The sequence below is a fragment of the Ixodes scapularis genome, unplaced genomic scaffold (genome assembly GCF_016920785.2).
Source record: "Ixodes scapularis isolate PalLabHiFi unplaced genomic scaffold, ASM1692078v2 PGA_scaffold4__175_contigs__length_147842914, whole genome shotgun sequence".
NCBI classification, from domain to species: domain Eukaryota; kingdom Metazoa; phylum Arthropoda; class Arachnida; order Ixodida; family Ixodidae; genus Ixodes; species Ixodes scapularis.
Genome location: NW_024609879.1, coordinates 63,731,387 through 63,759,240, shown reverse-complemented (window position 1 = coordinate 63,759,240; position 27,854 = coordinate 63,731,387). Strand labels below are relative to the sequence as shown.

Genomic DNA, 27,854 nt, shown 5'->3' with positions numbered 1-27,854 from the left:
AGCAAGGCGCAGGAGTGTCACCTTCCATAACATTTTTCCTTTGTGTGTGGGTGGGTGGGTGGGGTGGGGGGGGGGGGAAGGAGAAGGGGAAGGGGAAGGGGAAGGGGAAGGGGAAGGGAAGGGGGGAGTATGAATATTAATGTGTAGTAGAACACTTGGAATTGTGCATGTTAACAATAAAGACATATCAAATACCATAGCTAGATGAATAATTGCTCCCAAGTACAACACAAATGTGCTCCATCCGCTTACTTTGGTGCTTTATTTAAGAAAGCTATCATGGCCGCAGTCAAGTCTTCCTGCGCTTTCGCAGCAAATTCCTGTTGCTTTAAAGCACGTTCTTGTGCTTGCAATACAAGCTCTTTCTGAACGAGCTCCCGCTCCCGGAGCTCGAATTCCTTCGCTCGAGCGGCTTCGAAGCTCAAACGGAGGAGCTTCTGCTCCTCAATTGCTGCCCTAATGAGGGCAGTATTTGGGTGCTGAGCCCTTTATTTTCGGAGGCGCCTTTGCTGGCATGGACATGCTGTGGCTTGCAGAGGTGCTTGCAGCGCAGCTGGTGCTCGTAGTGCTCGCCCTCCTTGAGTTTGCAGCCAAGCTTTCTCCTCTGTGCCCGCTGAAGTCCGGTGCCTCGAAGCAGACTCCGGCGGCTGCGACATCATGTGGGTTGTCTCCCACGTCCATAGGTGGCTCCTGAAACATCTCGCCATCCTCTACATCTCCGTCCTGCAAGAAAATTTCCATACAATCAGATATTCATATTAAACCGCAATTCAGGTATTATAATCCATCTCACGACAACTTGGCAAACTGTGGAAGCTACAACCCTCGTGATTCCACAAGTGCGTTGGTGTGAGGCATGTGACGTCATTGAACAGATGTACCATCACTTCCGGACGCATGGGCATGAGGAAGCTGCTGTCATTTTTGGCTTCTTCGACTCCTTCCTTAACTATATTGAACGAACTGACACCCATCTACCAACTGCTCGCTGAAGAACTACCTGGCCACCACCTTTGGTCAGAAGTCTACCAATTACAGCACTGGTTTTGTCTATATTCTGTTTCACGATAACTTGGCAAACTGTGGGGGCTACGGCTCCTGCGACCCAAAAACAGCGTTGGAGCGAGGCATGGGACACTATGTCACGGGAGCGTTCGTGTCACTGCGCCAAAATCAAGACCTGGAGGAACTGGCTGTCATCTGCTGATCAAAAGTCGTCTGCTGCGAAACCAACCAACTTCAGATGAACATTCACTGGCGCAACCTTGCCGTCCGCTAGAGTAGTGAGCTTTCCGGAAACAGTTTACGAGACAACCGTACATTCAATTTTTAGCGAATCTGTGGTGGGTGCTAATGCCAAGGCACAGTGCGATGTTCGAGCGGAAGCGGTGGATTACACGGCTCCAATCATTCACATATCGTTCAAAAGCCATATTGTTCCCGGGAAAGGGTTGATCCGTATGAAGTGTCATTGAAAAAAAAGTAACATGTCTTCATCTTCCGTGTCATGTAGTGTGGCGAACGGAAGGGTCCGACTGCAACACTACTAACAGTAAAAGAAGCCTAGAACAACTTTTCGTCACGGACAATGCTGTTGTTGTGGTGGTAACAAGGCTTAGCTCCGTGGCCTCGATTATGGAGTGTTGTCACGTGCCTTGCTCCGACACTCTTATTGGGTTGCGGAAGCTGCAGCCTCCACAGTTCGCCAAGTTATTGTGAAACTGAGTATAGAGCTGCTCTATACAGCAGCCTTAGCTCCCAAAGTAACAACAGGAGGACTAACTTACCCGACAAGTGAGAGACCTGCAGTCGCCTGCTCCACTTTCGGTATCGTCGCCATTGCGTTGCCGATGGCCCGTCTAGGAACTTCCAACGAGGGCACATAAAGGACAGTAGCCACCCTTTGGAAGCGCTAGTGCCTTTGAGGTATTTCCTCTTCTATTTGATGAAGGACAAGTCCTAGTTCATGCAGAATCGCTGGATCTCTGACAGACAAGTCGGAAGCAGACGACTTGCTTTTCATATAAGAGCTTGCCGATCTGTTTGTAAACACGAGTTGGTATATGTAGGAATCGTTGAATATATAATAATACAGAAACATTGTTATGAAAGATTGATATCACCTGCCGACCTGCACTACTGCAGGCGTAGCACGGTCCAAGCAGCTCTCTATGACCAGGCTGCTGTTGTTAAGCGGCAGCGACCCCATGAACCTATGGATGGCGAAGAAGTAGGCCCAGGTCTGCTTCCTGGATCCCGTGGTGGTGCTTTCCCGTTTATGTTTCCTAAAAATTAAGGCAGCTGTAAGTGTCACATTGTCACATTCATGTAGTTCAGTAAATGTACATGCAACACTCTCAAAACCTAATAAACAGAAATGGCTTTGCAAACCACCTTCAGGTTGAAGATTGGCAGTTTTACATGGCTTGCATGTGACGTCATGGCATTGTGCAGGTAACCAGTTCTACTTGAAAAAAAAAAACAAAAAAAACTACCTCAGTGGGGTGGAACATATGCTGCAGAAGGGACACACACATACCAGCTGCCACAATGGCAAGTGGTATGATGTCAGTGATAACCGTGTATATAGTGCCTGCACATAAAAATCAACATGTTTTACAATCTAATCGTATTGCAATGTCAGGTTAGGCCTTCTGTGGCATTGCGTGTTGTTATTGCTTGCAACATACAAATACATATAAAATAGTTGGAGTCGAAGGGATTGATGGCTGGTTTCAAGGAAACTCAAAACTCTGTTTCTGAACGTGTCGAACTCGGACTTTACAAATGGGGCCGAAGCATGCGCTTTAAGGGCATACGGATCCCACTGCTCCTGGGTGCAGTTTCGACGGCAACCTCTGGGCTGTGTGAAGCGCCTCAACGAGGAGGGGAACAACCGAAACAAGCCACCGACAAGAATTGTCATCACTAAAGCCGACGCCGAAAAATGCGGTACTCGGTGCCTTCCCCACTGTCGACGCTGAGAGCACTGCTGATACCTGTCGAGTCCGACTGTTGCACCAATCGGACACCTTTGGGTTGCCATGGGTAGGAATTTCATGTTTTTAATTTCGGACTGTTTACTCAAGTTTCTTCAGTGAAATTTTTGGTACCCTTGATGCACAATCACCGCCACCTTATGCCAAATTGTAGCTTGATACGTTTAGAAACCGATTTATGCCGTCCCTTCAAACAGTCATCGATTCCTTTGACTCGTCCTGTAGATTCAATCAGATTTTGCTCCTAGGTTAGTTTAGCTCTTCAGTACCGATCTCTTATGCGGTTTGAGCCTCGGAGATCATGAAACATGGCAAGTCAGCTGTGAAGCTTTGAACAGTGCTGCAGGCGAAGACGGCTACCCAAAACGCATACGAGCTACGCAAAGGAGCGGTGGCCAAACACGACATGCGAGACAAGCACTGCAGGTAGGCGAGCCCTGTCTTTGCGTGCCGTGCAAATTGAACGGTCGTTTCTATCAGCACTGTTTGGCGTGCGTGTGTTCGTACGACTAGCAGGTTGCACCAAACATGAGAAGTTTTCCTTACCGATAAGTGCTGCACAAATTCTCGATCTTGTTGTGGACTTGGTCCCTCGTCGTTTGAAAGCCCAGGGCCCCCAATGGTTCCGTGATCTCTGCGTAAATGGCACCGTTTCTCTTGGCACGACGGAGGTCCTCCAGCCGATCCTCCCAAAGCCGAATCGGCGTCCCAAGTCACGTCGACGCTCCAATGGACGCGCGGCGACCCCATCCTACTCGTCGACGCTCCTCCGTCGTTCGATATATCGCATGACGCGAGAGAGATATAGAAATATATATGTACAAAGAAAGATTAAATATATACAGTAGTTAGTAATACACTATTAAAGGATGATAAAGTATAAAGTATAGAAATAAAAGCTAGATAACTATGGTTGTAAGAAAAATTGAAAGGGGGAAAACCGAAGTGCCGAAGCGAACGATGCGAGCAGGCGAGCAGCGGGACGACTAGGCCTACTAGATAGCTGGGGCCGTGAGTACAAAAAGCTATTAGTAGAGCGAGGTCTGTACAAAATATATGTTAAACACTCTCTTTTTTTATAATAAAATTACAAAAATATTTATTTTAGATATCAGTACGATCTTTAATTTCAATCCGCGTCTCTAGTGTAGACCGCTGCCGACGAGAGTAGGCCTTTAGCAGCCGTAAAGGAGTTGCGGGAACTCGGGTTCGCGAAAGGGATCTTTACGCTTAATGTCATTTGAGTTGTCGTGTGGCACTGCCTAAATGACATTTACACTAAAGGTCCTTTGGCGTAAAGGTCCTTTTAGGTGCCCGTCTGGCAGGGGTATCGCAGTTACAGTTACTCAGGAAAAAAAGCAACCCTGCTACAGTTACAAAATTTAAAGAGTAATTTGTTGCAGTTACTTCACTGAAGTAGCTCTGTTACTTCGTCATTATTTTACAAAAGAATGTTAGAAAACATTCAAAAGGAACTTACCGTAATAGGCCCTTAGATTAGCATAGCTTTTCATAAGACATTATGTGGTTCACTGTAGTGAATCTGATGTTTTCAGAACCGAAGATTTTCCCAATAATCAATACAATATGTTTGGTTCTTCCCATTTCCATTTTTACCATAAATAACTCCCTGAACAAGATCACAATTTAAGACGGTTTTGGGGTAAACCCACATATAATAAAGGATTTATTATAGTTTCTTCTTTGTCAAAGTTACAGGAGACTTTGTCAATTTTAAGCCTGCTGTTGACCCTTGAACTTTAAAATAAGCACGACAATATAAGAAATACACGAATACAAGACACACTTATAAGATCTTGGGTATATCCAGTCATGGTGCGAGTTTACAATCGGTCAAATCTTATTTTAGATTTCTTTGGCGAGGTGAAATGAGATGAAAGCAATAAAAATCGTGCAAGTGTGACTTCAATAATAATGTCATACCTTGCAATCAGCTGTGTAGTTGTTTTCTTATGACACTCCAATCCACTCCTCAATCGAATCCTTTTCTACTGCATGCGCACAATCTCTCATGAAACACAAAGCTTCTCTTCAAAACTTGGAGAGCAATGTTGTGGCAATATTCCTTTGTCAAACCCGCTGAACACGGTATCAGTGGAAAAGTGGCACTAGTCGAGGTACAAACGACCACTGCTTGTAGAATTCCAAACAGCTGTTGCGCCCCTTCTTAACCAGGTTGGACACATTTGCGCTCCTCCATCTCAGCATCCCAACTAGAAGAGACCACCCGGTAAGCCCACGACGTGAATATCTATAAATCAACTGATGCCAAGTGCCCCTGGTCCCGGCTAAAAGCGGTCTTTCAATTTAAAGAAAACGCACAAACTAGCAGGACGACACGGTTGTTTCAAGCGAATACTCTTTCTCAAGTGATGGTACCCAAGGAGCAGAGCAATGGGGGGGACAAGTGGGTGACGGGAGGCAAGGCCGGTAATTGGGCTGCAAAAAAAGGGAAGGGAGAGCCAATGGGCCTAAAGTCGAGACCCCGCAAAAGTGCATCCGGATGTTGGACGATTCATATTAGAGGGGAAGGGAACGTATGCTTGGCGGCAAAAAGTGGTGGATCAGAAAATCGGCTGTGCCGCAAGTCTGCAGGCGTTTGGGGCGACAATCACCAAAAACTGTCCTCCCCGAAAAGCACTCCCTCCCTCCGCCGAACGAAGAAAAGAGAAACGCTTTAGAGGTGACGCTCTTTGTCAAATCTGCGTGCGCTGTGGGTGGCGTACCATACATGGCGGGTACGGACACAAACATCCCCACCTTCCCAGTTGGCGGTACCAGCTTGGCCAAGCAGGGTCCCCCAAAATTTTGTTTTTATTTATTTCCCCTCGTGCTCCAGACAGTTTCTGCAGTAATTTTTGTTGTTCCCTACCTGTATCAGGACTTAGGACTCTTTCATAAGTTGTGTGATGATTTGGTGGTCGTGTTTGCAATATTTTGGCACATAAATCTAAGAAGTAACTGTAAGGACGACGTTACTCTTTATCGTTCCTTTCAAAAAATAGTAACCCTGTTACAGTTACAAGTTATTTTCAATAAGCAGTAACGAGTTAGTTAAAAGTTACAGAAAAGTAATTAGTTACGGGTAACGCATTTTTAGTAACTAGTTACTGCCCAAAACTACAGACGTCAAGGAAAGCAAACATGTTTTATTTATGGAGATCAGAAATAAATAAATATAACAAGAATCGCAAACTTCCTTCAACATAAACTCAAATAAATCTGCACAACAACCAATCAACTGGACCACAATTATATAAAATGAATGGAAGCTTTAATCTAATGGTCAGCAAGAAAAAAGTCTCTCAATTTCTCGTATAAGAGCTAAAACAACTGCATTGTAGGCAGTTACAAACAATGCCGTTGCCACAGTTAATTTACTGGAATGTTCATGCTTCGCAGTGTTCCACTCTGCTCCGATTTTCATTGAACCATTTTTCAATGAATGACCACGGCCGCTGGATTTTCTTTTGCGCGCTTCCTAACAATGCCGTTGCCACAGTTAATTTACTGGAATGTTCATGCTTTGCAGTGTTTCACTCTGCTCAGATTTTCATTGAACCATTTTTCAATGAATGACCACGGCCGCTGGATTTTCTTTTGCGCACTTCCTAACAATGCCGTTGCCACAGTTAATTTACTGGAATGTTCATGCTTCGCAGTGTTCCACTCTGCTCTGATTTTCATTGAACCATTTTTCAAATGTCGAATCCCGGCCGAGGTGCCCGCAATCTGACGGAGGCTTATTGCGGAGGAGGCGCCGTGTAACTAAGCTTTCGGTTGCACGTCAAAAGATCCCGAGGTGGTCCAAATTAATCCTCAGTCCTCCGCTGGGACGTGCCAGATGCCCATCGTTGGTTTGGCACGTAAAACCCCCAAATTTGACTTTGACCATTTTTCAATGAATGACCATGGCCTCTGGATCTTCTTTCGTGCTCCCCCTTCTCTGTCCTGCCAATGCGCCCTCTGGAGAAAGATTTGGAGCTAGTTATGTTATTCGGTGCGTTAATGGTGCGGGCGCTGGAGAGCGTGACGGTGGTACGGGGAGATTTTCCAGGCTGCTCACGGCTACGTGCTCTTGTTGGCCACGTTTGGCCGACGGTAGCATACTTTGCTGTTTGAGGCGACTTGACACTTCAGTGCCCTTCCCAGTTCTTGGTTCAGTTTCAGTAGAGCCATGCCATGCGACACATTTATGGGCCATTACTCTTCTATACTTTTGTCACCCTGTGAAAAGAGCAGCCTCATCCTCTTTTTTTTTTTTTAAAGGCGTGGAAATTTTTTGCGCCTGTTCCACCCCCTCTGCCTCATCTGATTGCACTAGGGTATCGTGCCAGGCCCAGTCTTTCGGAGCCGCTTCCGCTGTTGTGTGTTCCGTGAGAATGCAGTTTGTGAGAAGGAAATAAAGCAGAAATGAATATATCTTCCAACATCGTAAAACTTGAGATGCAGAACAAAAGAAAAAAGGGGACAACAGAGACACAGGTCTTAAACTCAGCTGAGCATTTATTCTCTCAGCCTCGCTTATATGGACAACATTCCTCCATCCCTCAGGCACATGACATCACACTGTCAAACACTCTCTCACCCCACCCTTTCCCCAAGTCCCTGTGCAGTTCGTAGACAAGATCAATAAGCCAAACTTGGACCCAGACTGAATCACTTCCCCGAACCCTCAGCCTTGACGCCGACACCAGGTGGGAAGTAACAACCGCTCCACAAATCGCTGAACCAAACTAAGCGTATAATTTTAATCTTAAGAACTTCGGTGAAACTCAACAAAGCGTGTAGCCTCCACAGGCGGCATTTCCTAAACCCCCAATCTACAATCCACTCCCCTCCCCCCTTCTCTCTCTCTCTCTCTCTCTCTCTCTCTCAAAAAAAAAAATATAACAAAAACATTTTTGAAGAACCTTCAAACAGCTGCGAACACACACATACTTCCAAAAGCAAAAACCAGGAAACCATGGCTCGCACAATCAAAACACACACTCAAAGGCCTAGAAGTTTCTTTGTTGACTAGTTTATAAATGTTGATGGGTTACTAATACAGTTCGTTGTGCTGTTTATTTTAATAGTTTCCATAAGGATTCTTTTAGCTGCGTCTCTCTCCCTCGCTAACATCGTTGTCTTATTCCACAGTAGCTTGCAACCATTGCATGCACCTACTTGTCTTACAATCTCTGAATTCTGCGAGTTGGATGCCACTGCTCTCTTGTGCTCAGCAATGTGGTTATTAATACACCGCTTTGTTTGACCCACCTACGCACCTCCATACTCGAGCGGAATACTGTAAACGACCTCTCCCTCACATTTCACCTCTCCTGCCCTGTGTTTCTTTTCACATCCCACATTACGTAATGTGGGATGTGTAATGTGGGATAGGTAACCGGCCATCTTTGATCTTAACTGCTGGCTGATCAGAGCTGATTGTAAAGGATGTGCACACGACTTTCTCAAGGTGTGTTGCAACACCGTCATTATGACTCCTCTTTTTACTGTTTTTGCATGGCAGCTTGCAAAAGACAACAATCGTTTCAGCTGGGCCTTCTTGTAATCCCAGCACAGGCCACCCTTTCGAAATAATCTAAGATCCAAAAACTAAGCTTCCGTTGCTTGGCCCTTCCATTGAAAACTTTAACTCAGGCATTGAGATTTTTACACACTTGACAATTTTTACTTCTGAAAATTCATTTAAAGTGCAGATCAGAATATCATCCACACACCTTTTGTCAATCGCAGTTCTGCTCTACACCCCGCTTAGAAACTTCTCAACCTCTTGATCGAGAGTCCTCAGGTAAATTTCGGAGGACTAAACTGGAGCAATCGCCGAACCGATACGAACACCCTCTTTTTGTACGTGCTCTCATCCCTCATACCCCACCGTAGTCGAGCTCAAGTGCCTCTTCAACAATTCAGTGAAATTTCCTATGTCAATACCTGATGCTGACTGAAATCTTAATAAGTTCTCTTCTAACCATTTCCTTGCGCTAAGAAGCAGATTTGACTGGTTTAATGAGTAGTACAGGTCCTTAACGTCCAACGAAAACCATTTACACGGACTGCCATGAAAGCCCTTCAACACCACTACCAACTCATCAGAGTTCTTCGGTACCAATGGGTTCACTAATTCCACGGCTGTCGAACGTTTTTGCGAACAGATAGACAATGCACCCTGCCGAGTTCCCGACTCATTCACAACAATCCTTAGTAGGAAGCCTACCTTGGTGATTCTTTAGGAAGAACTTTACTGAACGCAAACTCTGGGCCTTCTTTCTGAGAGACTTCATTGTGTCAAAAAATTCGCAATCCTTAAGTATACTTGTTACTTTTTTTTCAACTTTACGTTCAGTTGATTGATTTTACATAAACCATCAAACACCTCTTGCACCTTAGGTTGGAACACTGCTCTTGGTAATACCCCAAACTTCGCCGACTTATCTGTTTGTAAAGAGGCTAGATCTTTGTCTCTTATTCCTTTTTTGAGTGCAGTTATGCCATGAATGTCCCTCCTATCAAACTTGTAGGTGTCATCAACAAGTCGCGAGACTGTTTTCAGTGCTTGGTCTTGAAAACTGGACCTCTCAGCTGGTTCTCCGATCTTCCTTCCGATGTTATCAATAGTGGCGACAATGTCCAACTTGATGGTTTCACATTTAGGCACACTTTTGGTCCAAGGTCAAGCAGTTCCTGAGACCAACGACACACTGACGCATCACATGGGTTGACGAAGGTCGATGTTTCTTGAAGCTAGGCACGACGAGAGCACCTCCTGTTACTGAACTGTCTGTTTCCCTTTGCGGCCGGTGTGGCATATTTTCAAGTAGCTGGTTCCTCTTCACAGCCCATAATTTTCTGAACTTATTTTTTAGCTTCAGCTACGTCCATAATCTCCTGAAACTTGCTCCTTTTGAGTATAAACCAAATAGCATCACAGACCTGTTCAGTGTCACTTGAGAGCCGAAGCACACCATTCCGGTAGGACTTGAGGATCTTCTCCCTCGTTCTCCAAGGCGCATCCAAGTTCTGAAGAAACTTGCTGTGCATGGGGTCGGTAACTTTCTTCCTCAGTCACAGGGCGAAGAGACAACTATCCGCTTTCAGTTGAGCCAGGCAATGGCCGATATTGCAAAGCATCAACAGTGTGTACGCTTCCAAAGAAAATGGAGGCAGTTATAATCACCGCAATAGCATTTCGAAAATTGCTTTTGTTGAAGCACTAAACACATGCTTACAACCGTAAGACCTTCAATGTAAGTTTGAAGGTCTTACGACGCCCTTTCATGGCAGCTTGGGTTTCCTTTGAGGTACCCGAGAGTCCCAATAACCACTGGAGAAAATAGGAGAGTTGCTCCAGACACCTTCAATTTCTTGAGGTTGCTGGGTTAGACATGTGCCTGTGTCGGGAACCTCACCGGCTTCACCAAAAGCCACTCTGGATGTTGTATATCTTTAAAGAAAAGACACCCTTGGATGTCCTCATCTCCATCAAACATGATCTTTCCAGCAAATTAGTTCTCAAATTTTTTATCATATGGTTGGAATTGAACGATAATAAAGGGTTGTCTTCTTGGAGAGGATGTGCAATTACACGCTGCAGTGTCTTGTCTTCTGACATGCTCCTGAAGAGCATGGCATTTTTCTTGTGATTATTTGTGACAATCCTCGTGACATAGAATCCAGCGTCCTCAATGGCCTGCATGACACAATGTCATTTTCTTTAGTTCGTCATTACTCAGGCATCTGGTGAAAAAATGGCCGACAAGGATAATGTAGGCTGTTGAAAGCCCATGAATTACGAAAAATAGCAGCCTGTTTGCCACTTGGGGCATGCCTGAACTGGATGCTTCCAACGAGTCTATACCCATGTCAACAAGTCCAAAAATCTTGTGCACTTGATGGTCGTACACAACTTTATGCTGTATCGCCATGTCATCAATATTGAGAGAGCAGTGCCTTTTTTGATCAACTTTCAATGCCTTAAATTTGGCGCAAAGATGGTCTTTGATTAGAGTTATGACGCCAACTTCTCCGGTGGAACGCCCAACAAACTGGCAGTTCCAGGAGTTTCCGAGACTTGACGAACTCATTTCCCTTGCTTGAGCGAGCCTTCCTAAGCACACACTCACGGAGAACATGCTCCACCATAGCTAGGCCTTGTCTTTCCAAACAACATTATTTGGTGTCTCACAAATGTGACAGTCTTGTCCCCTTGGTCTGCCGCAGTAAAGATGTTATTGAGGGCTTATACCGCTTTTTTCTGCGAAAGCTCCTGGACCTTTCTACTCAACTCATTGCACTTTTCTTGAAGTTTCCGCATTGAGCAATTTAGTTTGTTTACCATCAGCTGCAAGCGGTGCAAGTTCTTTTTGTTTTCTTCGAGCATTGCGGTATTGTTAAGCGCGGTTTGGCATTCTTGATCAGTACTTGTCTTCTCTTCCAGTGGCTCCGTCTCGGGATCAGTTTCAGCTGGGGTCTCATCCACTCGATCAGACCTGTCATCTGCATGTCGGCTGTCATTGCCATTGGCACGCTCCTGGTTGGAATGTCTCTCTGATTTTGTCCCGTCATTTTCTTGCCGACTAAGCTTTCTTCATTTGGGATAGTCACCACCCTGCATGTAAAAGGGGTATTCTTGAAACACTGTGGGGAATATCGCATGACCGGAGGTGCTTTCTCTTGCAGCCTTCTCTGTAGCCTTCGTCATTAAAATGGTGCAAGCACATGACCGGCCTCGAAGCGGGTTGATGTTCGCTTCAGCCAGGACGCCCGCCGCTCCACGTTGCTTGTCATTTCAAAATAGTGTTTGCTGGGGCTGTTTAGGACGGGCAAAGGGAGACACAGCAACTTTTAGGCATGATCTGTGCACATGAATGGTGTAGGCTTTACAGTTCCTTCATGACATTGCAGATGACAGTACAGAAACGTGACTAACCATGCACTCCTGAAGGCGCACAACACAACAATGATAGTAGCACATTGAGGCGACGGCGGATGATCCTTCATGTTGAAGATACAGCCATGTAAACAGGGCGTAATACTGCAATAAATAATAACATCTTAATGTTGACAAAAAACAATGATGGGGACAGACCATGGGCATGGTAAGGTGAGAAACGCAGAAAAACCAAGGAAAAGTGGCACTGAGGTGTCAAGGCCCGACGGGAGAGCAAGGGAGAGCCCGCCGGTCCAGAGGAGACTCGCGGGTCGTAGCGGATTGAGGCGCCGCGCTGGAGAAAAGCGGCCGAGTCGAGAAACTCTGTCTTCACAATCCTCTCATTGTAGTAGAACTGAGTGGGAGGCCGAAGAAGGGAGCACGCGAAGGAGATCCAGCAGCTGTGGAATGACAGTCTAGTTGCTTCTTCAGTTCTGTTCCACACTACAAGTTGCACAATTAAGACTTCTTTTTTTTCTCGATATTGCTTTTGGGCATCTCTTCTTTTTCCCTTGCAGTACTGTCGCATTCACATAAGAGGTAGTACAGAAGAATCCTGGCTATGGCGTCGGTCTTGTGGTCACTGCGGGGAAATGACATGTCACCACTTTCCATCACATGATCGATCATTTTTCAGAAGACATCATGTTCATCACAGGGCTTTAAAAAATGCTGTTAGCTATCCTTAATATCGTGAAGAGGTTAGTGTTAGGGTGCACGAGGCCATTTTGTGTTTGAGTTTGTCAAAGCTACCTCACTTGCCCGATTTCTTCTCGCAGATAAGGGGTCCCTGAAAACAGTGCAACTAAACATCTGTCTGATCTTTCTTGACAGGAAGCCAGTCACATAGTAGACTATGCAGTCCACTACCTCAGGCATACTGTCGTCAGCAGGCAAAATGTTCTCGCACTTCCATTTGTCTGGCATTGCGAGTTCATCCATCTTTGTTTGCAACTCTGCAATCGGTTGCTTGTAGGTGTCTGATGTCCTGCTTTTGAAAACATTCTTAGAGGCAGCAAAATCTAAAAGGGGAACCTCATCTTCTTGCGCTTTGCATTTACCCAACTTCGGCAGTTTTAATAAACTGTGAAGCGTCAACGTGCTGTAGAGTTGCGGGAACGTTAGCATAGTCACCAGCCGCTTGCCACACCTTGCCAAAAAAATCTCTCAATCGTGTCGTGATTAAATTTGCAGGAGAGAATGTAATCGAAGTTGCACTTCGTAAGCAAATAGAGGGATAGGTCTATTGCTGATATCAGGGTTAGACGAAGACCTTGTGCAGCACTTTGAGTCAGAAACATGTCGGGCAAGATAGTACCGTCGTGCGACTCTCATTTCCAGCTGTTGAGCCAGCCGATGCCCCGTGCCAAAATCTTGAGGTCGGGGCTTTCTTGAAGGATTCCTTTTGCTGGATATCATCAATTCAGTGCTTCAAATAGGTCGTTCAACTTTAGAGTAAACCGAGTATACGAGTTTGTAGATCTTCATTATTGTAATCGCAGCGTGGCACATGAACCAGAACGAGAGAGGAGACAGGACAAGTGGTGGGAGTGTACGGAAGATTTCTTTTTCTAGACACCAAAGTGAATTGTGAACATGTGTGCATGCCTCGATTCTCTTAGTCTACATGCCGAAATCCGACGTAGGCTCCATCCTCCGACAGCAACTTAAAGGGAATTCTGTGAATGACACAGCTTGGCAGGATTCTTCTCCTTTCCTCCCAGAGACGTATCCACGTCAGCAGCGCAAACTGCCGGTACGCAGTGTATCTCATCTGCCTTAAAGAATGCAGAAATGGTAGATGAAATAAATTACTTCGTTGTAGACAGTTTATTATAAGGCATGCTTTTTTGCATTGTGATCAAAAACGTGATATTGAGGAACACAAACTGTCAACGCCGAAGTTGGCACTGCCTGTTGTGAGAAGTGTTTGCTCTGCACATTGGTCTGACTGCTTACCTGTCTTTTGGATACCAGGGTCTGGATTCGTCATGCTTTCTGCTAGCTAGAGCAATCTTCAGGAGTGCCTTGTTCAGGTATGCATGCCTAAATATTGGTTTCTTCGTCATGCATCGTTTTTGCTTTTGTCTTTTCATGATTTGTGTGACCTCCTGGCAGCATATACATTCTTCCTTGGTATCCATGCTTATAGGGATGCCTCAAACTTTTTTCGAACCAAAGTTTCGATGATCGAATCGGGCAATTCAAAAGGTTCGAAGGATTTTGAATTTTTGAATTTTTAGATTACCGTAGAATAGTGCGCATCTGCCCATTCCACATTAAGCGCCCATTACCAAATTTGTAAGATCTGAAAAAATATGCACAGTACATTTATATGTAAAATTGATGACCGAACAAGGCCCATCCCCCACTTTTTTGCAATTATCTCCAAAGTTTGGGTGGGCGCTTGCCTGGTATTTTACGGTAAGAAGTTCGATGCTTTTCAAAATTTCGAACTTCCTATACCAAGAAATTTTATCATTTTCGACCTTTCGAACTTATTTATCCAGAGAATTCGAAAATGTTTCGAACTTTCACATCCTGAAAAATCAAAAGTTCAATGAGCTTCAAACTTTTAGGGTAAAAGTTCGAAGTTCGTCGAACTTCGAAAGACCGGCGAGTGGTTTCATTTGGATTCCAGCAATAAAACACATTCATAATTTTTTTTTTTTTTTTTAATTTTTACATGCGGTGTTGCATTCTTTGCGGCACCGCGTAGGGGGCAGAGGCCTTTATCTGTGCCCCCTTTGCAGAAATATATCCGCAAGTCAAGTAAAAAAAAAAAAAGACAATTCTGTTTATTTTAATTTTCTGACATGCTTAGTTTTAAACAAATTCCGGAAGGAGCGAGGAAGGACGACGGATTTTTGACGATTGTCGTTTGTGCCATATTCCAAGCTCGCTATAGCCGAAGCTATTTATGGTAGGGATGTTAAACTTTTAAAAATGATCTATGTATAGCCTGGTAAGTGTTGTCTTAAGAGGGCGCGGTACCTCTATTTATTCGTCCGTTTCAGACACCAGATGGCGCGTGGCTCGTTACATGGTTGAAAGCGCGACTTCTGGATGGTGCCAGTATCGGAAGTGCGAATTAGCCCGCGTTATCCGCTGCGTGAAATAGATCCCCGAAATGTGTGGTGTTCTCCCGGCGGAGGAAGTTTCCCCCTCCCTCGCGCGCGCTTGGTATGTCTGCGGTCAGTCAGCTCAGAGTGCATAGCACCGGACGTCAGTGATAATACGCGTGGTGGCCGAGTCCGGCCTCTGCACTGTGTGATGCAGTGGGTGGCGCTCGTATCTGCACGAAGGTAGGAATAAAAATGTCGGTCCCCTTTCTTACGGTGCTCGTTTTTATAGCTTGGGTTTTTATCTCAAGTGACAAACAGTACCACCTTTTCGAAATCGTACTTTGTGGCTAGCGATTGAGTCTGGTCAGCATTTTATTTTGGTCAGCACTACACGTTCAATGAATACCTCAGGCGGCGATGCAATATGTGTTACTCCCCAAATTTTGTCCAAGGTGCACGTGACAATTGGAAATGGTATTGAGGGCACGCCTCTACAGACGGTCGCTTACGAGTATTCTCAATGTGGGACTTCAGAAGCTTTCGCTTGCCGTAGGGAGCTTGCTTTCGACTAGAACACTGCATGGGCCTGGGCCAGCCTAAACCCGGACCGCGGGCCGGGCTCGGGCCAGGCTTGGGCTTGAACAAAACATTTTTCGGGCCGGCCTGGGCAGTCGTGTGCCGCAAATTCTAAATTGTTGATTACAAAAAGTGTGCTCATTGATCTTTGAGCGAAGTGCAAAGTCTCCACGGCACTGTTCAAAATATATAACAAAAAGACGTGTTGCACTTGGAAAGCTTTTAATTGGATGAAAGAAAAGGTAGTACTCTAGCAGCATGATGGCAGAGTGCATGCTTTATGCTTAGACAGTTGTAGATTGAAGCCTGCTAACATTTTCGGGCTCATGTTTATAATCTGTCGAGCTCGGGCCGGACTCAGGCTCATATTTTTTTTTTACTTTTTTGGGTTTGTTTAAAAATTCGTCGGGATCGGGCCGGATTGGGGCCGTGTCTCTACCGGGCCGGGCCTAGAAATTCCGGCCCGCGCAGTGCTCTACTTTTGACCCATGACACCAGAGGTGAATGCAACACTTGCGAGCGACACCAATTTTGACGCACCAAATGCGAAGCGCAGCTGCGTTGAATTAACAACACACGTCCACGGAAACCCATCCACCAAAGAATCACGAAAGCGAGCCCCGGCGTGCAGAATGAAACCGGATACAGGCGTGGGCACGGAAGAACACCTTGGACAGTGCCGATCGCCGAATGGACGATTTCATGGACAGCGAGCGCGCCACCTCACAGAAAAGAGAGATACCTTAAAAACAATGAAAACAAGCACCGACGCCTTGGTTCTTTTAATTCGCTGTAGTTATGGAACAGATCGACTTACATGAATAATTTTGATATTATTCGAATTTGTAATGAATTTAGAAGACATTCAATTAAATACTTTATCTCTTTGCATTTACCGTAGAATACCGCGCATCGGCCCATACCACACTAAGCGCCCATACCCAAATTTGTAACATCCAAGAAAATATGCATAGTACACTTAAATGTAAAATTGAGAACCAGACAAGCACCCATCCCCCTTTATTTCACGATTATCTCTGAATCTTGAGTCGGCGCTTGCCCGGTATTTTGCGGTAGATAATTTTGTAAATTCGCTCCGAATGCAAGAGTGCCGAATTAGCCAATTTCAATCATTTCAATAATATAATTAAATTTATAATTAGACGTTTGTTCCATTTAATGTCCCGATAATGCCTCAATGTCTTTGAAGCCGGAATTGGCAAGAAGATCCGCGCAGCCGTTGTTATGTGACAATTTTTCGAAGACTGCGAAAAACCTTGTGTATTCTCTGTGGGGCTCTAAGGCTCTTAAGATATGATTATTGTTATTCAAGATTAGTTTCAAAGAAATGTCCAAAGATGTATCTACGGGCAATTATTCTCTAAACTTTGTAATTTTTTTCGTCTAAATTGTTAGAGGTATCGCATTTAAATTAACACCACAGACAATACATATAATTGCCATCTGCAGAATACAAAATAGTGTATTTATTGTTTTTTCATGTTGAGGAATAAACTCATCTGGAAAGATTTCTAATATTGTTCAAGTTCAGCACGTCATTAAAGAAAAGAAAAAAACCCTTTTTAATTAATTTTTTTTTTTGCTTTAAGTTTGTCGGACATGTTTCTTTTAGCCTGCACACATTTTGGTAGGAGAAACTTTCTTCGAAGTTCTGAGCCTCTGAATATGCAAGAATACAACACTTCCAGCGGGTTCTTGATAGTTTTTTTTTTTTCTCCAGCTTTTCATCCCCGTATTTATTATGTTTAATTTTGTTTACCAGTGGCACAGTTATTTAGGTCGAAAAGACAGCTTTGAAGTTCCGAACCACTAAGCATGTGACGAGTAGTGTCTTCTGACAACGAGTTTCCGACAATGACCATCTACGCAATCTTTTATGCAGTGAAGAGAGACAGTAGCTATACATATTGTTGGGACCGAGCGGTGTACGTGGTGGTGGAGGAGCGACTTGAGCCAGGCACTGGGCTAGAGCTCAGCGGGAACAAGGATGAGCCGCAATCTCTATCGAAAAGTACACTGTTTATTTACATGATGCACAGTTGGTTCAAGAACAGAGAAGACTTTGCTTGTCGAAGTTCGCTCATTTTAAACACTTAGTTTTCCTTAGGTACCTAGGTAGGAACCCCCACATCGGCGGATGGTTGGCCAATCATGCGACAAGCACAGGAGGTCCGACCGGTACCTTTGGGGTACAACCAGCTGATCCAGCAGTCTACCCTTTTGGTCTCTATAAGTGTGGTACAACACACCCGCCCTTTCATAGTAGGAAATGTTCTTTCTACTGACGCCTTCTCGAACTGTATTCCGAAGTTGTTTTAGACCTAGATCTGTCTGCTGCTCGATGATCAGGAGCGATCTTTCCACTCCCAGCAATGTTTCATAGCTGGATGAAACCAGTGGAAGTACGAGACCTCCGGGCCCATCCAGCTCTGATCCTTCCCGCTCACTTCTGAGAGCTCGATCACCCTCTGCCTCACTCACCCCAGGTTCAAAGTCGGGTTCACAAACCGCATTGTTGGCGATGTCGAAAAGAGGATGCTCATTCTCTGCTAGTTCCGGTTCCCCCGCATTAGACTGTCCTCTCCGACACGCTGCTTCGGCCGTTATCTGCCTTAGCCCTCGTCAGGGCGTGTACCGTTCTTTCACTGAACGCGAGGCCCTTTTTTCGCAGTGTCTGGTCAGACTTGTTCGAAAATAAGTAAGGACAGCTCTGTGGCAGGTTCTTCGAGACGGCTGCCTCTGTCTCTAGCTTTCCAAAGGGACCACTTATTGTTACTTGCGCCATGGAAAGACAAACACTCTTTTCTTCCATGGCCTGCTTTATCCAAGCGAATTCCTCGTAGTAATCTTCCAGTCTAACCCATGAAGGGTGGACAACGTCAACAGTAGCTGCCCTGTCGCGAAGGACATGGCATGGCTTCCCATTAACCTCTAGGTCATGCATGTATGGCTCGAGGAGTTCCAGGTTGTCGTGCTCATTCGTGTAGGGAAGCACTACTTGAGGCTTGTGAAAAGGCGCGGCGATGTGTCTCCTCTGCTGACAGTTGCAACCAATGGGATGCTTGCGGGTCTCAAATGCATTGTTCTTTTCCCGCTTCCCTCTGTCACTGTGTTCGGACTCACCGCTACCCCCCCTCTTTTGGAGTTGTCTTTTCTGTCTGCCCATTTGGCTCCCGGTTTTCTCAGCCATTTTTGCCCTTCGACCATTTATACGCACCCGGTGACTTTTTTGATTCACCCTGGGTCTCTTCCACTTTCCTGCGTGTTGCTTATTCCTCTGCGAGCTCTCCCGCCCTTTCAACAGAGTCTGCGTCGGATTTATTTTGAAGCTAGAATCTGACCGTGTCCGGAAGGCAACGATAAAACTGCTCTAGAGCCACGCATTCCATGACCCGGTCATGATTCCCGTACATGTCGGTGCTTTTCAGCTGCTTTGTCAGGTTAGCCGCAGATTGTACGCAAACTCGGGATAACCTTGCCCTGCTTTCTTTTGCATTCTTCGAAAGCACTGTTGGAATGCCTCGGTAGAAGGACGATACTTGCGGAGCAAGCCAGCTTTGAATTTTGCATAGTCATCTGCGTCCTCCCTACTCAAACGAGCCACCACGTCCGCAGCTTCACAAAGGAGGGTGAGCAACCTCTGAGGCCAAGAATCCTGTGCGAAGTTCATCTTTTCGCAGGTACGCTCGAAGTTTACAAGAAAAAGACCGATGGCCTCAGCCACCTTAAAAGGCTGCATTTTTTAACTTCTCCGAGTGTCCGGCTCCCTCATTTCTTGGCAGTCCATTTTCGAGTTTCCGGTGATCGAGCTCGAGCCTCTTTCCTTCTAGATCAAGTTCCTGCTGTTTTAGGTAAAGCTCCCGCTTTTGGTCACTCGTTTTCTTTTCAACCTGCATCCAACAGTCTACTACGTCTTCTTAATCCAACTCTAAAGGCGAGAATTCCATCAATGAGTTGCTGTCGTTTAGCGGCTCTAGGAATCTCTAGCTCAAACTCGTCAGCCAGTTGCACTAGCTCTAGCCTCTTTAGCCTTGTCCAGTCCATCTCTGCAATGAGTGGCACTTACGCTCAGAATTAGTTATACTGGCAGGTACTACGGCAAACGTTTCCCTTTCACCAGTACCTACATCAAAGGTCCTCAAGTTCCCCCTGGCTAATCTCTATCGAGAAAATAGAACTGGGCAAACCCCCGAGCAAACTTGAACACTCACCAGACCGGGGTGTCCAACGACCATGAGCCGATCCCACTGCCGCCGCCATTTGTTGGGACCAAGCAGTGTCCGTGGTGGTGGAGGGGCAACTGGAGCCAGGCACCGGGCTAGAGCTCAACGGGAACAATGATGAGCCGCGATCTCTATAGAAAAGTACACTGTTTATTTACATGATGTACAGTTGGTTCAAGAACAGAGAGGACCTTGGTTGTCAAAGTTCGCTCATTTTAAACACTTCTAAGTTGGGACCCCCGCATCGGCGGATGGTCGGCCAATCACAGAAAGGTGTCCCATTCAAACCCTGCCCCACATTCTATTATTACGTACACTCGGCCGCCGTAAACACTTCAGTGTCGGTCTAGACGGCACGGAGAGTCTTGCTAAAACACCGGCTCGTTGGAATTTATGCAGCTGGTCAAAACACCGTCCGAGGCCGAGACGTGACGTGCCGACTTTCGACCCTTCGTGTCTACGCGTTGAATGAAGGCGTCCGGATGATCTCATTGCCCCGGATCGTGCCCTGGTGTTTCGGTCATGAAACCTTAGCCGCTGTTTATGTCAAAATGTTATATTACGGCGCCTGTCTGGTGCGTTCGCTGGGCAGGCGTGCTTCCGAAGCTACGAGGGCGCCAGGCTCGCTGAGTCAGGCGACCTTAACCCGCGAGAGGCGCTTGACGAAAACAAACGGCCAGGTGCAGACATTGCAGAAAATGGTCCGGGGGGAGGGGGGGCACTCATAACGGCGTTTAACCCTGCCACGGGCCATACGCAACAATATGCATAAATAATTTCAGGTTACAATAAGCTCGACCACGCCCTCCTTCCCTTGTATTGTTTTCTTTAACATTCCGAAATGTTTGGGGGGGGGGGAGGGGGGAGGGAGCCAGAGTTCCCCCCCCCCCCCCCCCCCCCCTTCTTGCTTTTCCCCTTTTTTTCTCTTCCGATGCCACTGGTATGGTAGAACGCTCCTTGACCTCGAGTTGTGTCGGCTTCTGTGCTTTTTACTTGGTGTTTCCTCCGTCCCGGAACATAAACCTCGAACTTTGAACTTTGTGAACTTGGACCTAAAAGAAATTTAGAATCTCTAAAGTATTTTTTTATTATTTTTTTTTTTTTAATTTATATTTAGTTTTAAAAGAGAATCGAAACCTTCAAGCTTTGTGTAGAAGGAAATTCGAAATCTTCGAATTTTTTTAACTTCAAATTCAGATCCCAAGAAATAAAATATTTTTTGAATCTCTCGAATTTCAAGTTGGGAAAGTTCGAAATCTTTGAATTTCTCGAACCTCCAGTAAAAAAAAATATTCGAACCTGAACTTTTAGAAATTGTGAAAGCTTCAAACTTTTGGAATTCGAAACTCCGCGGTGTTTGAAAGCTGCAAACTTTTCCAAGTTGAACCTTGGCATGGTTCGAAAATATCGAAACCTTTCGCATTCGAACCTAGGGTGGTTCGCGACATACCTAATGCTTATGCATTCTCCACAAGAACACCTGTGTAATAAACAGGTTTCATTACATAGCGAGGTGATTGCATTGAGTCCTTTTGGTATGTTCAGGTCCATTACACATCCGTAAGTGCCGCAATAGAAATCAGGTCAAGGATGTCCTAGAGGTCCCACCGACGGAGGGTTCCAGGAAGAGTGTCAGTCTCTCTCAGATTGGTGCTCTCTCTCAGATTGGGGATCGGTGGCCGAGTGGGCTGAAGCGCGCACCCAGCTCGAGCGCGTGGAGCGAAAGCTCGCGCTGCAGAACCCAGGGATCCTGGGTTCGAGCCCCACCCCTGCCCGTTTCGATCTGGATGAGCATCGTACCGGCGTGCTGTCGTGCATCACTACTGCGTGGTGCACGTTAAAGACCCCAGGCTAGCGGTTGTACCGCACTGGCTAAATTGCTCATCTACAGTGTAAACCAGTGTCAGACCAACCTTACGCTGTATAAATCACTCAAACGTCCAATTTGATTTTTGATTTGATTTGCTTCAGAAGAGGATTATGATAGCCGGTAACTGTCAAGGCGACCAGGCTGAAGAACCAGCTGAAGAATCAGGTCCAAGGTGGAGGAGCTGCACTAAGTGTGATTGCGCTCGTCGCCACTGTAGGAAGAAGGTGGAGACTGAGGGTGCTTGGATCATTAGTAATGCAAGTGACGCAAGACCATTGTCCGCTCACCGAAAGTGAATCCCATTATGGAACGACGCAAGGCCTTTCCATGCTGAATTTCTCTGCAAGGCTAGGCAAAATATTTGCTTTCATAGGATAAAAAGGAAAGTCGACAAAAAATGTTCTTTTAAGATCTCTGCGCTGTGCCCAAATCCCCCCGCTCCCTCCCTTCACGCTGCTGTCACGAATAATGTCTTTGGTACTCTCCAGTAGTAGTACAGTCGAACCTCGATATAACGAACTTCAATGTAACGAAATCCTCGATTTAACGAAGTATTTTATTTTTCATAATTTTTTGCCCATACACCCCATGTATTTTTAGTCTCTATATAACGAAGTCCATTTTGCTGCTATTTCAATATAACGAAGCGCCATTGCCATAGAAGGCAATAAATAAATAGACTCTAAAAAACAACTTCGCAAAAAAAATTGTGGCTAAAAAAAAAATTATGAGCAAACGCGAGCGCTTTGAAAGGTTACTTCACGGGGACAGGCCTTCCAACGTTCCTAGGCTGCCCGAGGATGCGGCGCCGGTAGCGCCGGCGAGGCATGCGGCAAAGCGGATTCCGCGGGGCTGGCCAGAAAATGCCGAGCAAAAAGTTTACACGGCATAACAGCATCACCACTGACATTGACTGATCATCATAGTCCACTGTACCGCGGGTAGCGCGGGAGCCAACTTCAGCGGGGGAGCGACGTGATGGCGCGACCGCACGGGCAGTGTCATCTAGGAGAAGACCGATTATCGTCTTGCGACCGTGATGTAAAGCAAAGGCGCAAGCACACTGTGGGCGCAAGGGGGCAAGTAAACTGTGCGGGCAAGAGTGCTGTGTAGGTTGGAAACTAAACAGCCTTATTTTTCAACCGGGCGGTTCACTCACGTGCTTGCTGGCATAAGGAAACGTAAAGTTCTTTTTTTGGATGAGAAAGCAAACGTTTTGGACGCCATCCTGAAGAAAGGGCTGAGATCACGAGCACTCGGGAAGTGCTCGACGTAATGGACGTACTGAGGAGGTACTGTACACGGCGTCGCATAGGCAGCAAGATGCCGTGCAAGCGCTTTGGGCGCTCGAACGCCGTATGACGCCGCTGCTACTGTCGGACAAGGCGTAAGTAAAACTCGCGGACTACTTTGCCCCAAAATAAATGTCATTTTCGGTGAGTTTTCATACCCGTAAAATGTTTCGGAATTTTTTTTTTTTTTTGCATGCTAAAGCCAAATTTCGATTTAGCGAAATTTCAATGTAACGAAGTAAATTGCGAATTTTACCGACTTCGTTACATCGAGGTTTAACTGTAGTAGGAAACATCTATAATAGAAGAACGGTTAGCCTGGCATAGGCCGGCATTATTGCCACTGGAAACTCGATCTCGGTACGGCGCCAGCAATGTTGCTGTGGCGACGAGCGGCGTGGCGGCAACGTCCTGCAAAGATGGCGACAGCGAAGCGGCCGACTGACAATGAGAGTAAATGCTGGCATACGTGTGCTTGGATGCTTGAAGGAAAGTGGTCCATTCTTGCCCTCAGCAACGACTATCAAGTGCAAACATGTGCACTGCTTACTGATTATCCCTAAATATGAGAACTATACTTGCGCTTCAGTTTCCATTCCTATCTAGCGAATGTTGGTTACCATAATATAAAAAAAAAAGTTTAGACCCTCTGTCTTTCGGCTTGCATCTGAACAGAGAGCCTAATTCATTGTTTTAATTCACGATTGACACATGCCTTCCTACTGTCTGTGATTAGGTCACAATATGCTAAAAATTAGCTAAACTTGGGAGATTGATTGACCTTGCAGCCTTTCTTACAAATTTGCAACTATAGCGCTATTAAATAATTGAGGCAAGTAACCATCACCTTCTCTTTGAAGCAGCGTTCCTTGTTGTACTCGAAGCCCTCGAATGGAGGTTTCAATCCACCAGGTTTGCTTTGCAAGTAAACTGTCATCTTAGCTCCTCCCTACCAATATCGGGTGATGTACGATGAGGTGACACACACCGAACTGGTATATTTTAATTTTTGGACATCTAGTTGGCACTGTACCAAAGTTTGTGATGCACTAGAGGTGTTTCTTTTTTATAGAAGCGTACGTCGTAGATGACGAAGTGCATGTTTCAGGGTTGATTTGAGGTTCTAAAAAGTAAACAAAAGATGCGTGTAGTGTAGTTGGAATGGCACTTGGTAGGAGACATTATGCTACTACAATTCAGTTTGGCTTAAATAAAACATGTACACAGTCAGAGCTGGTAGGAACAACTTGAAGAAGAACATCAATCCTGGAAACCCAGAGTAGCAGACATGTTTTCCAATATGTTTGTTTTCAACCAGACTTGGTTATGCATGTGTGAGGAAGTAATTAATACAATTTTTCCCCATACTGTCTTATTTACTACATTGCACCAGTGTATGAGACAACTACTCACTTCGGTTGTAAGAACAGGTAAAGTGCAGAACACACATTGATGACCTTTCCTGGACAGTGCTCACCCCCCTCCTGTACTGATAGTGTAGAGAGGTGAACGACTCCCCTTTATGAAATTTGTTGCAATTCTTAATTTAGTTATAATTCTACACCGAAGTTGGAGGGTAGTGTGCCATCTTTGACCAACACAAACCTCCCCCCCCCTTTTTTTTTGCAAGAAAAAGTGAGTTAAGGCATTAATAAGAATCAAGATATAGGGACTAGAAAGGAGATAGCAGATGATATGTCTATAGCAATGTAGAGTTTTCTGTATGTCCAAATTGAAAACTATCATAATTGCAGTAATACTTTTTGTTTACGGTGAATATGAAGTTAGATACGCATCCAAATTTTCGCTTTTCAGAGCAGCAAACTAATGCGCTGATTTTTTTAAACCACCATACAGAAACAAACTCCAGAACAGCTTCAAAATGCGATATATCCACCTGCAGCCAAAAAGCGTAGGGTCACGTTCAGCCGCTTCTCAACAGTTATCGCCCGTCGCATCAGCGTGTCCTGGCGTGCGACATTCTCACGGATGCCACTTGCGAGCTCGGTAAATACGTCCAAATCCATCCTCATATAGCGGCGATACTCCAGTTCGTCACAAAGAAAATCGTGCACCAAGCAGTTCTGGGCACCAAATTCTGCTCGGCGATGGACATATTCTCCAACCCACACCCGCGTCTTCCTAGAGTTTGTCTCGAGAAGAACAGCTATCACAAGTGCAGCTGCTGCCTTCTTTTCTTGCTTCGAGTCATGATCACAACTGCTAGGCTATGGGAACCGGTGAAAAGAAGCGAGCACAATAACAACTCTTTATGCGGGAAACGCTGAAGCAGACTACATGAAGATATCACTGTCGATTGAATGCCCACCCTTATTGAGTGGAGCATTTTTTCTGTTTAAGGCATGTTAAGACATTCTATACTATAAGAAAAAAAAAAAAAAAGAAACATTGTTTTTGTGCGGTAAATTTGTGTACAAATGGGCTAAATAATAAAACATAATTGTGTTTTTAAAGATGATGACTAAACAGCATATCGCTGCTACAGCGGTTGTGCACTCAGCAACATTGGGGCGTGAAAAAGTTTTAGGCTAGGTGGCGCAAGGTACCGCCCAATACTAAAGGTTGCACCATTACCTTTTATCCATTCCTACATGCAGCTCAAAAGTTGCTGCGTGTGAACGCGGATGGTACGTGCCGGTGGTGTTGCAGCACCAAGTTGCTGGGTGAAATTGCCTCGTCTGAAGCGGACGTTAGGGTGTAGCATGGGGACTCATTCTTGAAGTGGTTGTGCAACTCGCCTTTAATACTCTTTTTCTTTGATGCAAAGCTGCGGCACCACACTCCGGGAAAATGTAGTCCTTGAAGGAACTTGGCATTCGGGCACAGCAGCATGAATTAACGCCAAGAACCTCGGCTCCTCGATGATCAAATAAGAGTGTAGGAACGGTGCCGTTTTTTTTTTGTCAGCGTTTTTGCTCACTGTTTGTCCATCTTCAACATTGGCATGAAGGGTCTGGAAGTCGGGCACTGCCATCAGACTTCTTGGTTTCTGCTGTCTTATTTGCACTCTCAGCAGCACGCATCTTGTCAAATTCTTTTTACGGTCCAGGATGACAATTTAGGTGATTGATGAGGGTGGTGGTCATACTCCTTGGTGTTTTCAGACACAATTCGCACGTGGTACATTTCACGCTTTTGGTTCTTCGATCAAAGAGCTCCCAGATTGCAATTTGGTACAACGTTCGTTGTGTTTGATTGTTCTTAACTTTTCTACAAACGCACTATCTGCATTCACAGCTGGCGAGAAGCACAGCTGGCGTGAAGCAGCACAACACAAACCAAAAGTAGCGAAGGGAAAAACGGCAAAACAGAGCAAGATGATGATATGTGGATAGACGATGGCCAATAACGCCATAGTTGGAATTGGGGGCTGTAGCTCGCGCCACCTAGAGGTCTGCAGCGGTATCGTTGACAGATTTTAAATTGATCACGGTTTAGAGCAAGGTGGTTTTAACTGTCGAGGCTCTCAAGTGGCCGTGTTTATGAATAAAACACTTCAAAACTGTCTCGGATTGAATTCTAGGGAGAACTTGCAGTAGTCGAGTGGTATTCTAGCTAGGGTATGTTCAAATTGCAGAAACTATCGGTATCGCTATCATTATTTTTTACGTGGCGACGGCAACGCGCTAGATGTACAGGACGTGGAAATTGAGCTTGGATAAAGTTAACTCGGAGGCAGAAAAAGAACATGGAAGTTGACACTGGTGACCATAGCATGTGGTTTTTTATGTAAATCATTGTGGATGTTTTCTTTTGTGAGTCATTTTCCTTCCTTTTTTTTTAATTAAGTCGTGATTTGCGCTATCCTCAAACTTAAAAATACTTAGAAAATATTTGAAGTTTCCAAAGAGCACTGTTCGATTCGAAGTCGAAATCGAATATGGCATTATTCGCTTCGATGTCCGAAGGTTTAGAATATTCACACAACCTTACTAAGCGAATCTTTTTCATATGAAAGTTGACACAACTGTTGATACAACTTACTGCGCATTGTTTATTTTGAACACTAAGAACCTATCAAAGGCTTGTCCCTTAAAGCTTTTTTAGCTTTTCATTTATGCCTGTCAGTTCAGTCATATTCTCGGAAAGGCTTGCATTTGCCTCAGAAAGAAGCACCTGCCCTGATTGTTTCTTTCGTTAAACTTACTGTTGAAAGTTTATAGCGGTTGACTGGGTTGGGGGGGACAGCTCATCTGCTATGTGTCCTCGACTTTGCTGCGGCTCAGGTTGCGTGTGGCTAGGATAGGTTGCGCAAGTCGCCTCCTAATTCTGTGCCAGCCACGCAATTTGGTGCAATAATGGCGGATTTTTATTGAGATGGCACAGAAAATTGCCTTTGGTGCAAAATGGCGCATTTGGCACGGGACTGGAATCGCCGAATGCTGCAATAAGATGTTATGAATCTATATGTATCTCAATACACACACCAGGAGTACTGCCCTACACTTTTCTGCACCAGTGCAAAAGGTGCAGGTAAATCGAACGAGCTTAGTATAAACACGGTCCATTGTCAAGGATCCATTTCACTTAGCTGTGAGCAAACCTTGCAAGCATCCTGGGAGGCCCGGTTTGTACCCTTTGATAAGCTTGCATTACATGATTCTTTGCATCAAGAAATATAATAGTGGACAAAACCCATTTGCAATTACCTAGTTCAATTCGATTTTTCACAATGTCTTCATGAGTTGCTAAATCAAAACAAAACAATTTAAAGTCTGCTATTTCAATTTTGCTACAAGTTTGTGAATGGAATGCACGAGAACGGAGGCTCAGAACAATGTTTTTTCTTTTATTTTTTTATTTTCAATTTTCGCTTTTGCCATGCTTGTCA

The 27,854-nt window shown here is 45.2% G+C and overlaps 1 pseudogene; it reads right to left on the bottom strand.

Annotated features, from left to right (window-relative positions):
- Positions 1–248: 248 nt before the first annotated feature.
- LOC121837775 lies at positions 249–23,939 on the bottom strand (annotated as a pseudogene).
- Between the last annotated feature and the right edge of the window lie 3,915 nt (positions 23,940–27,854).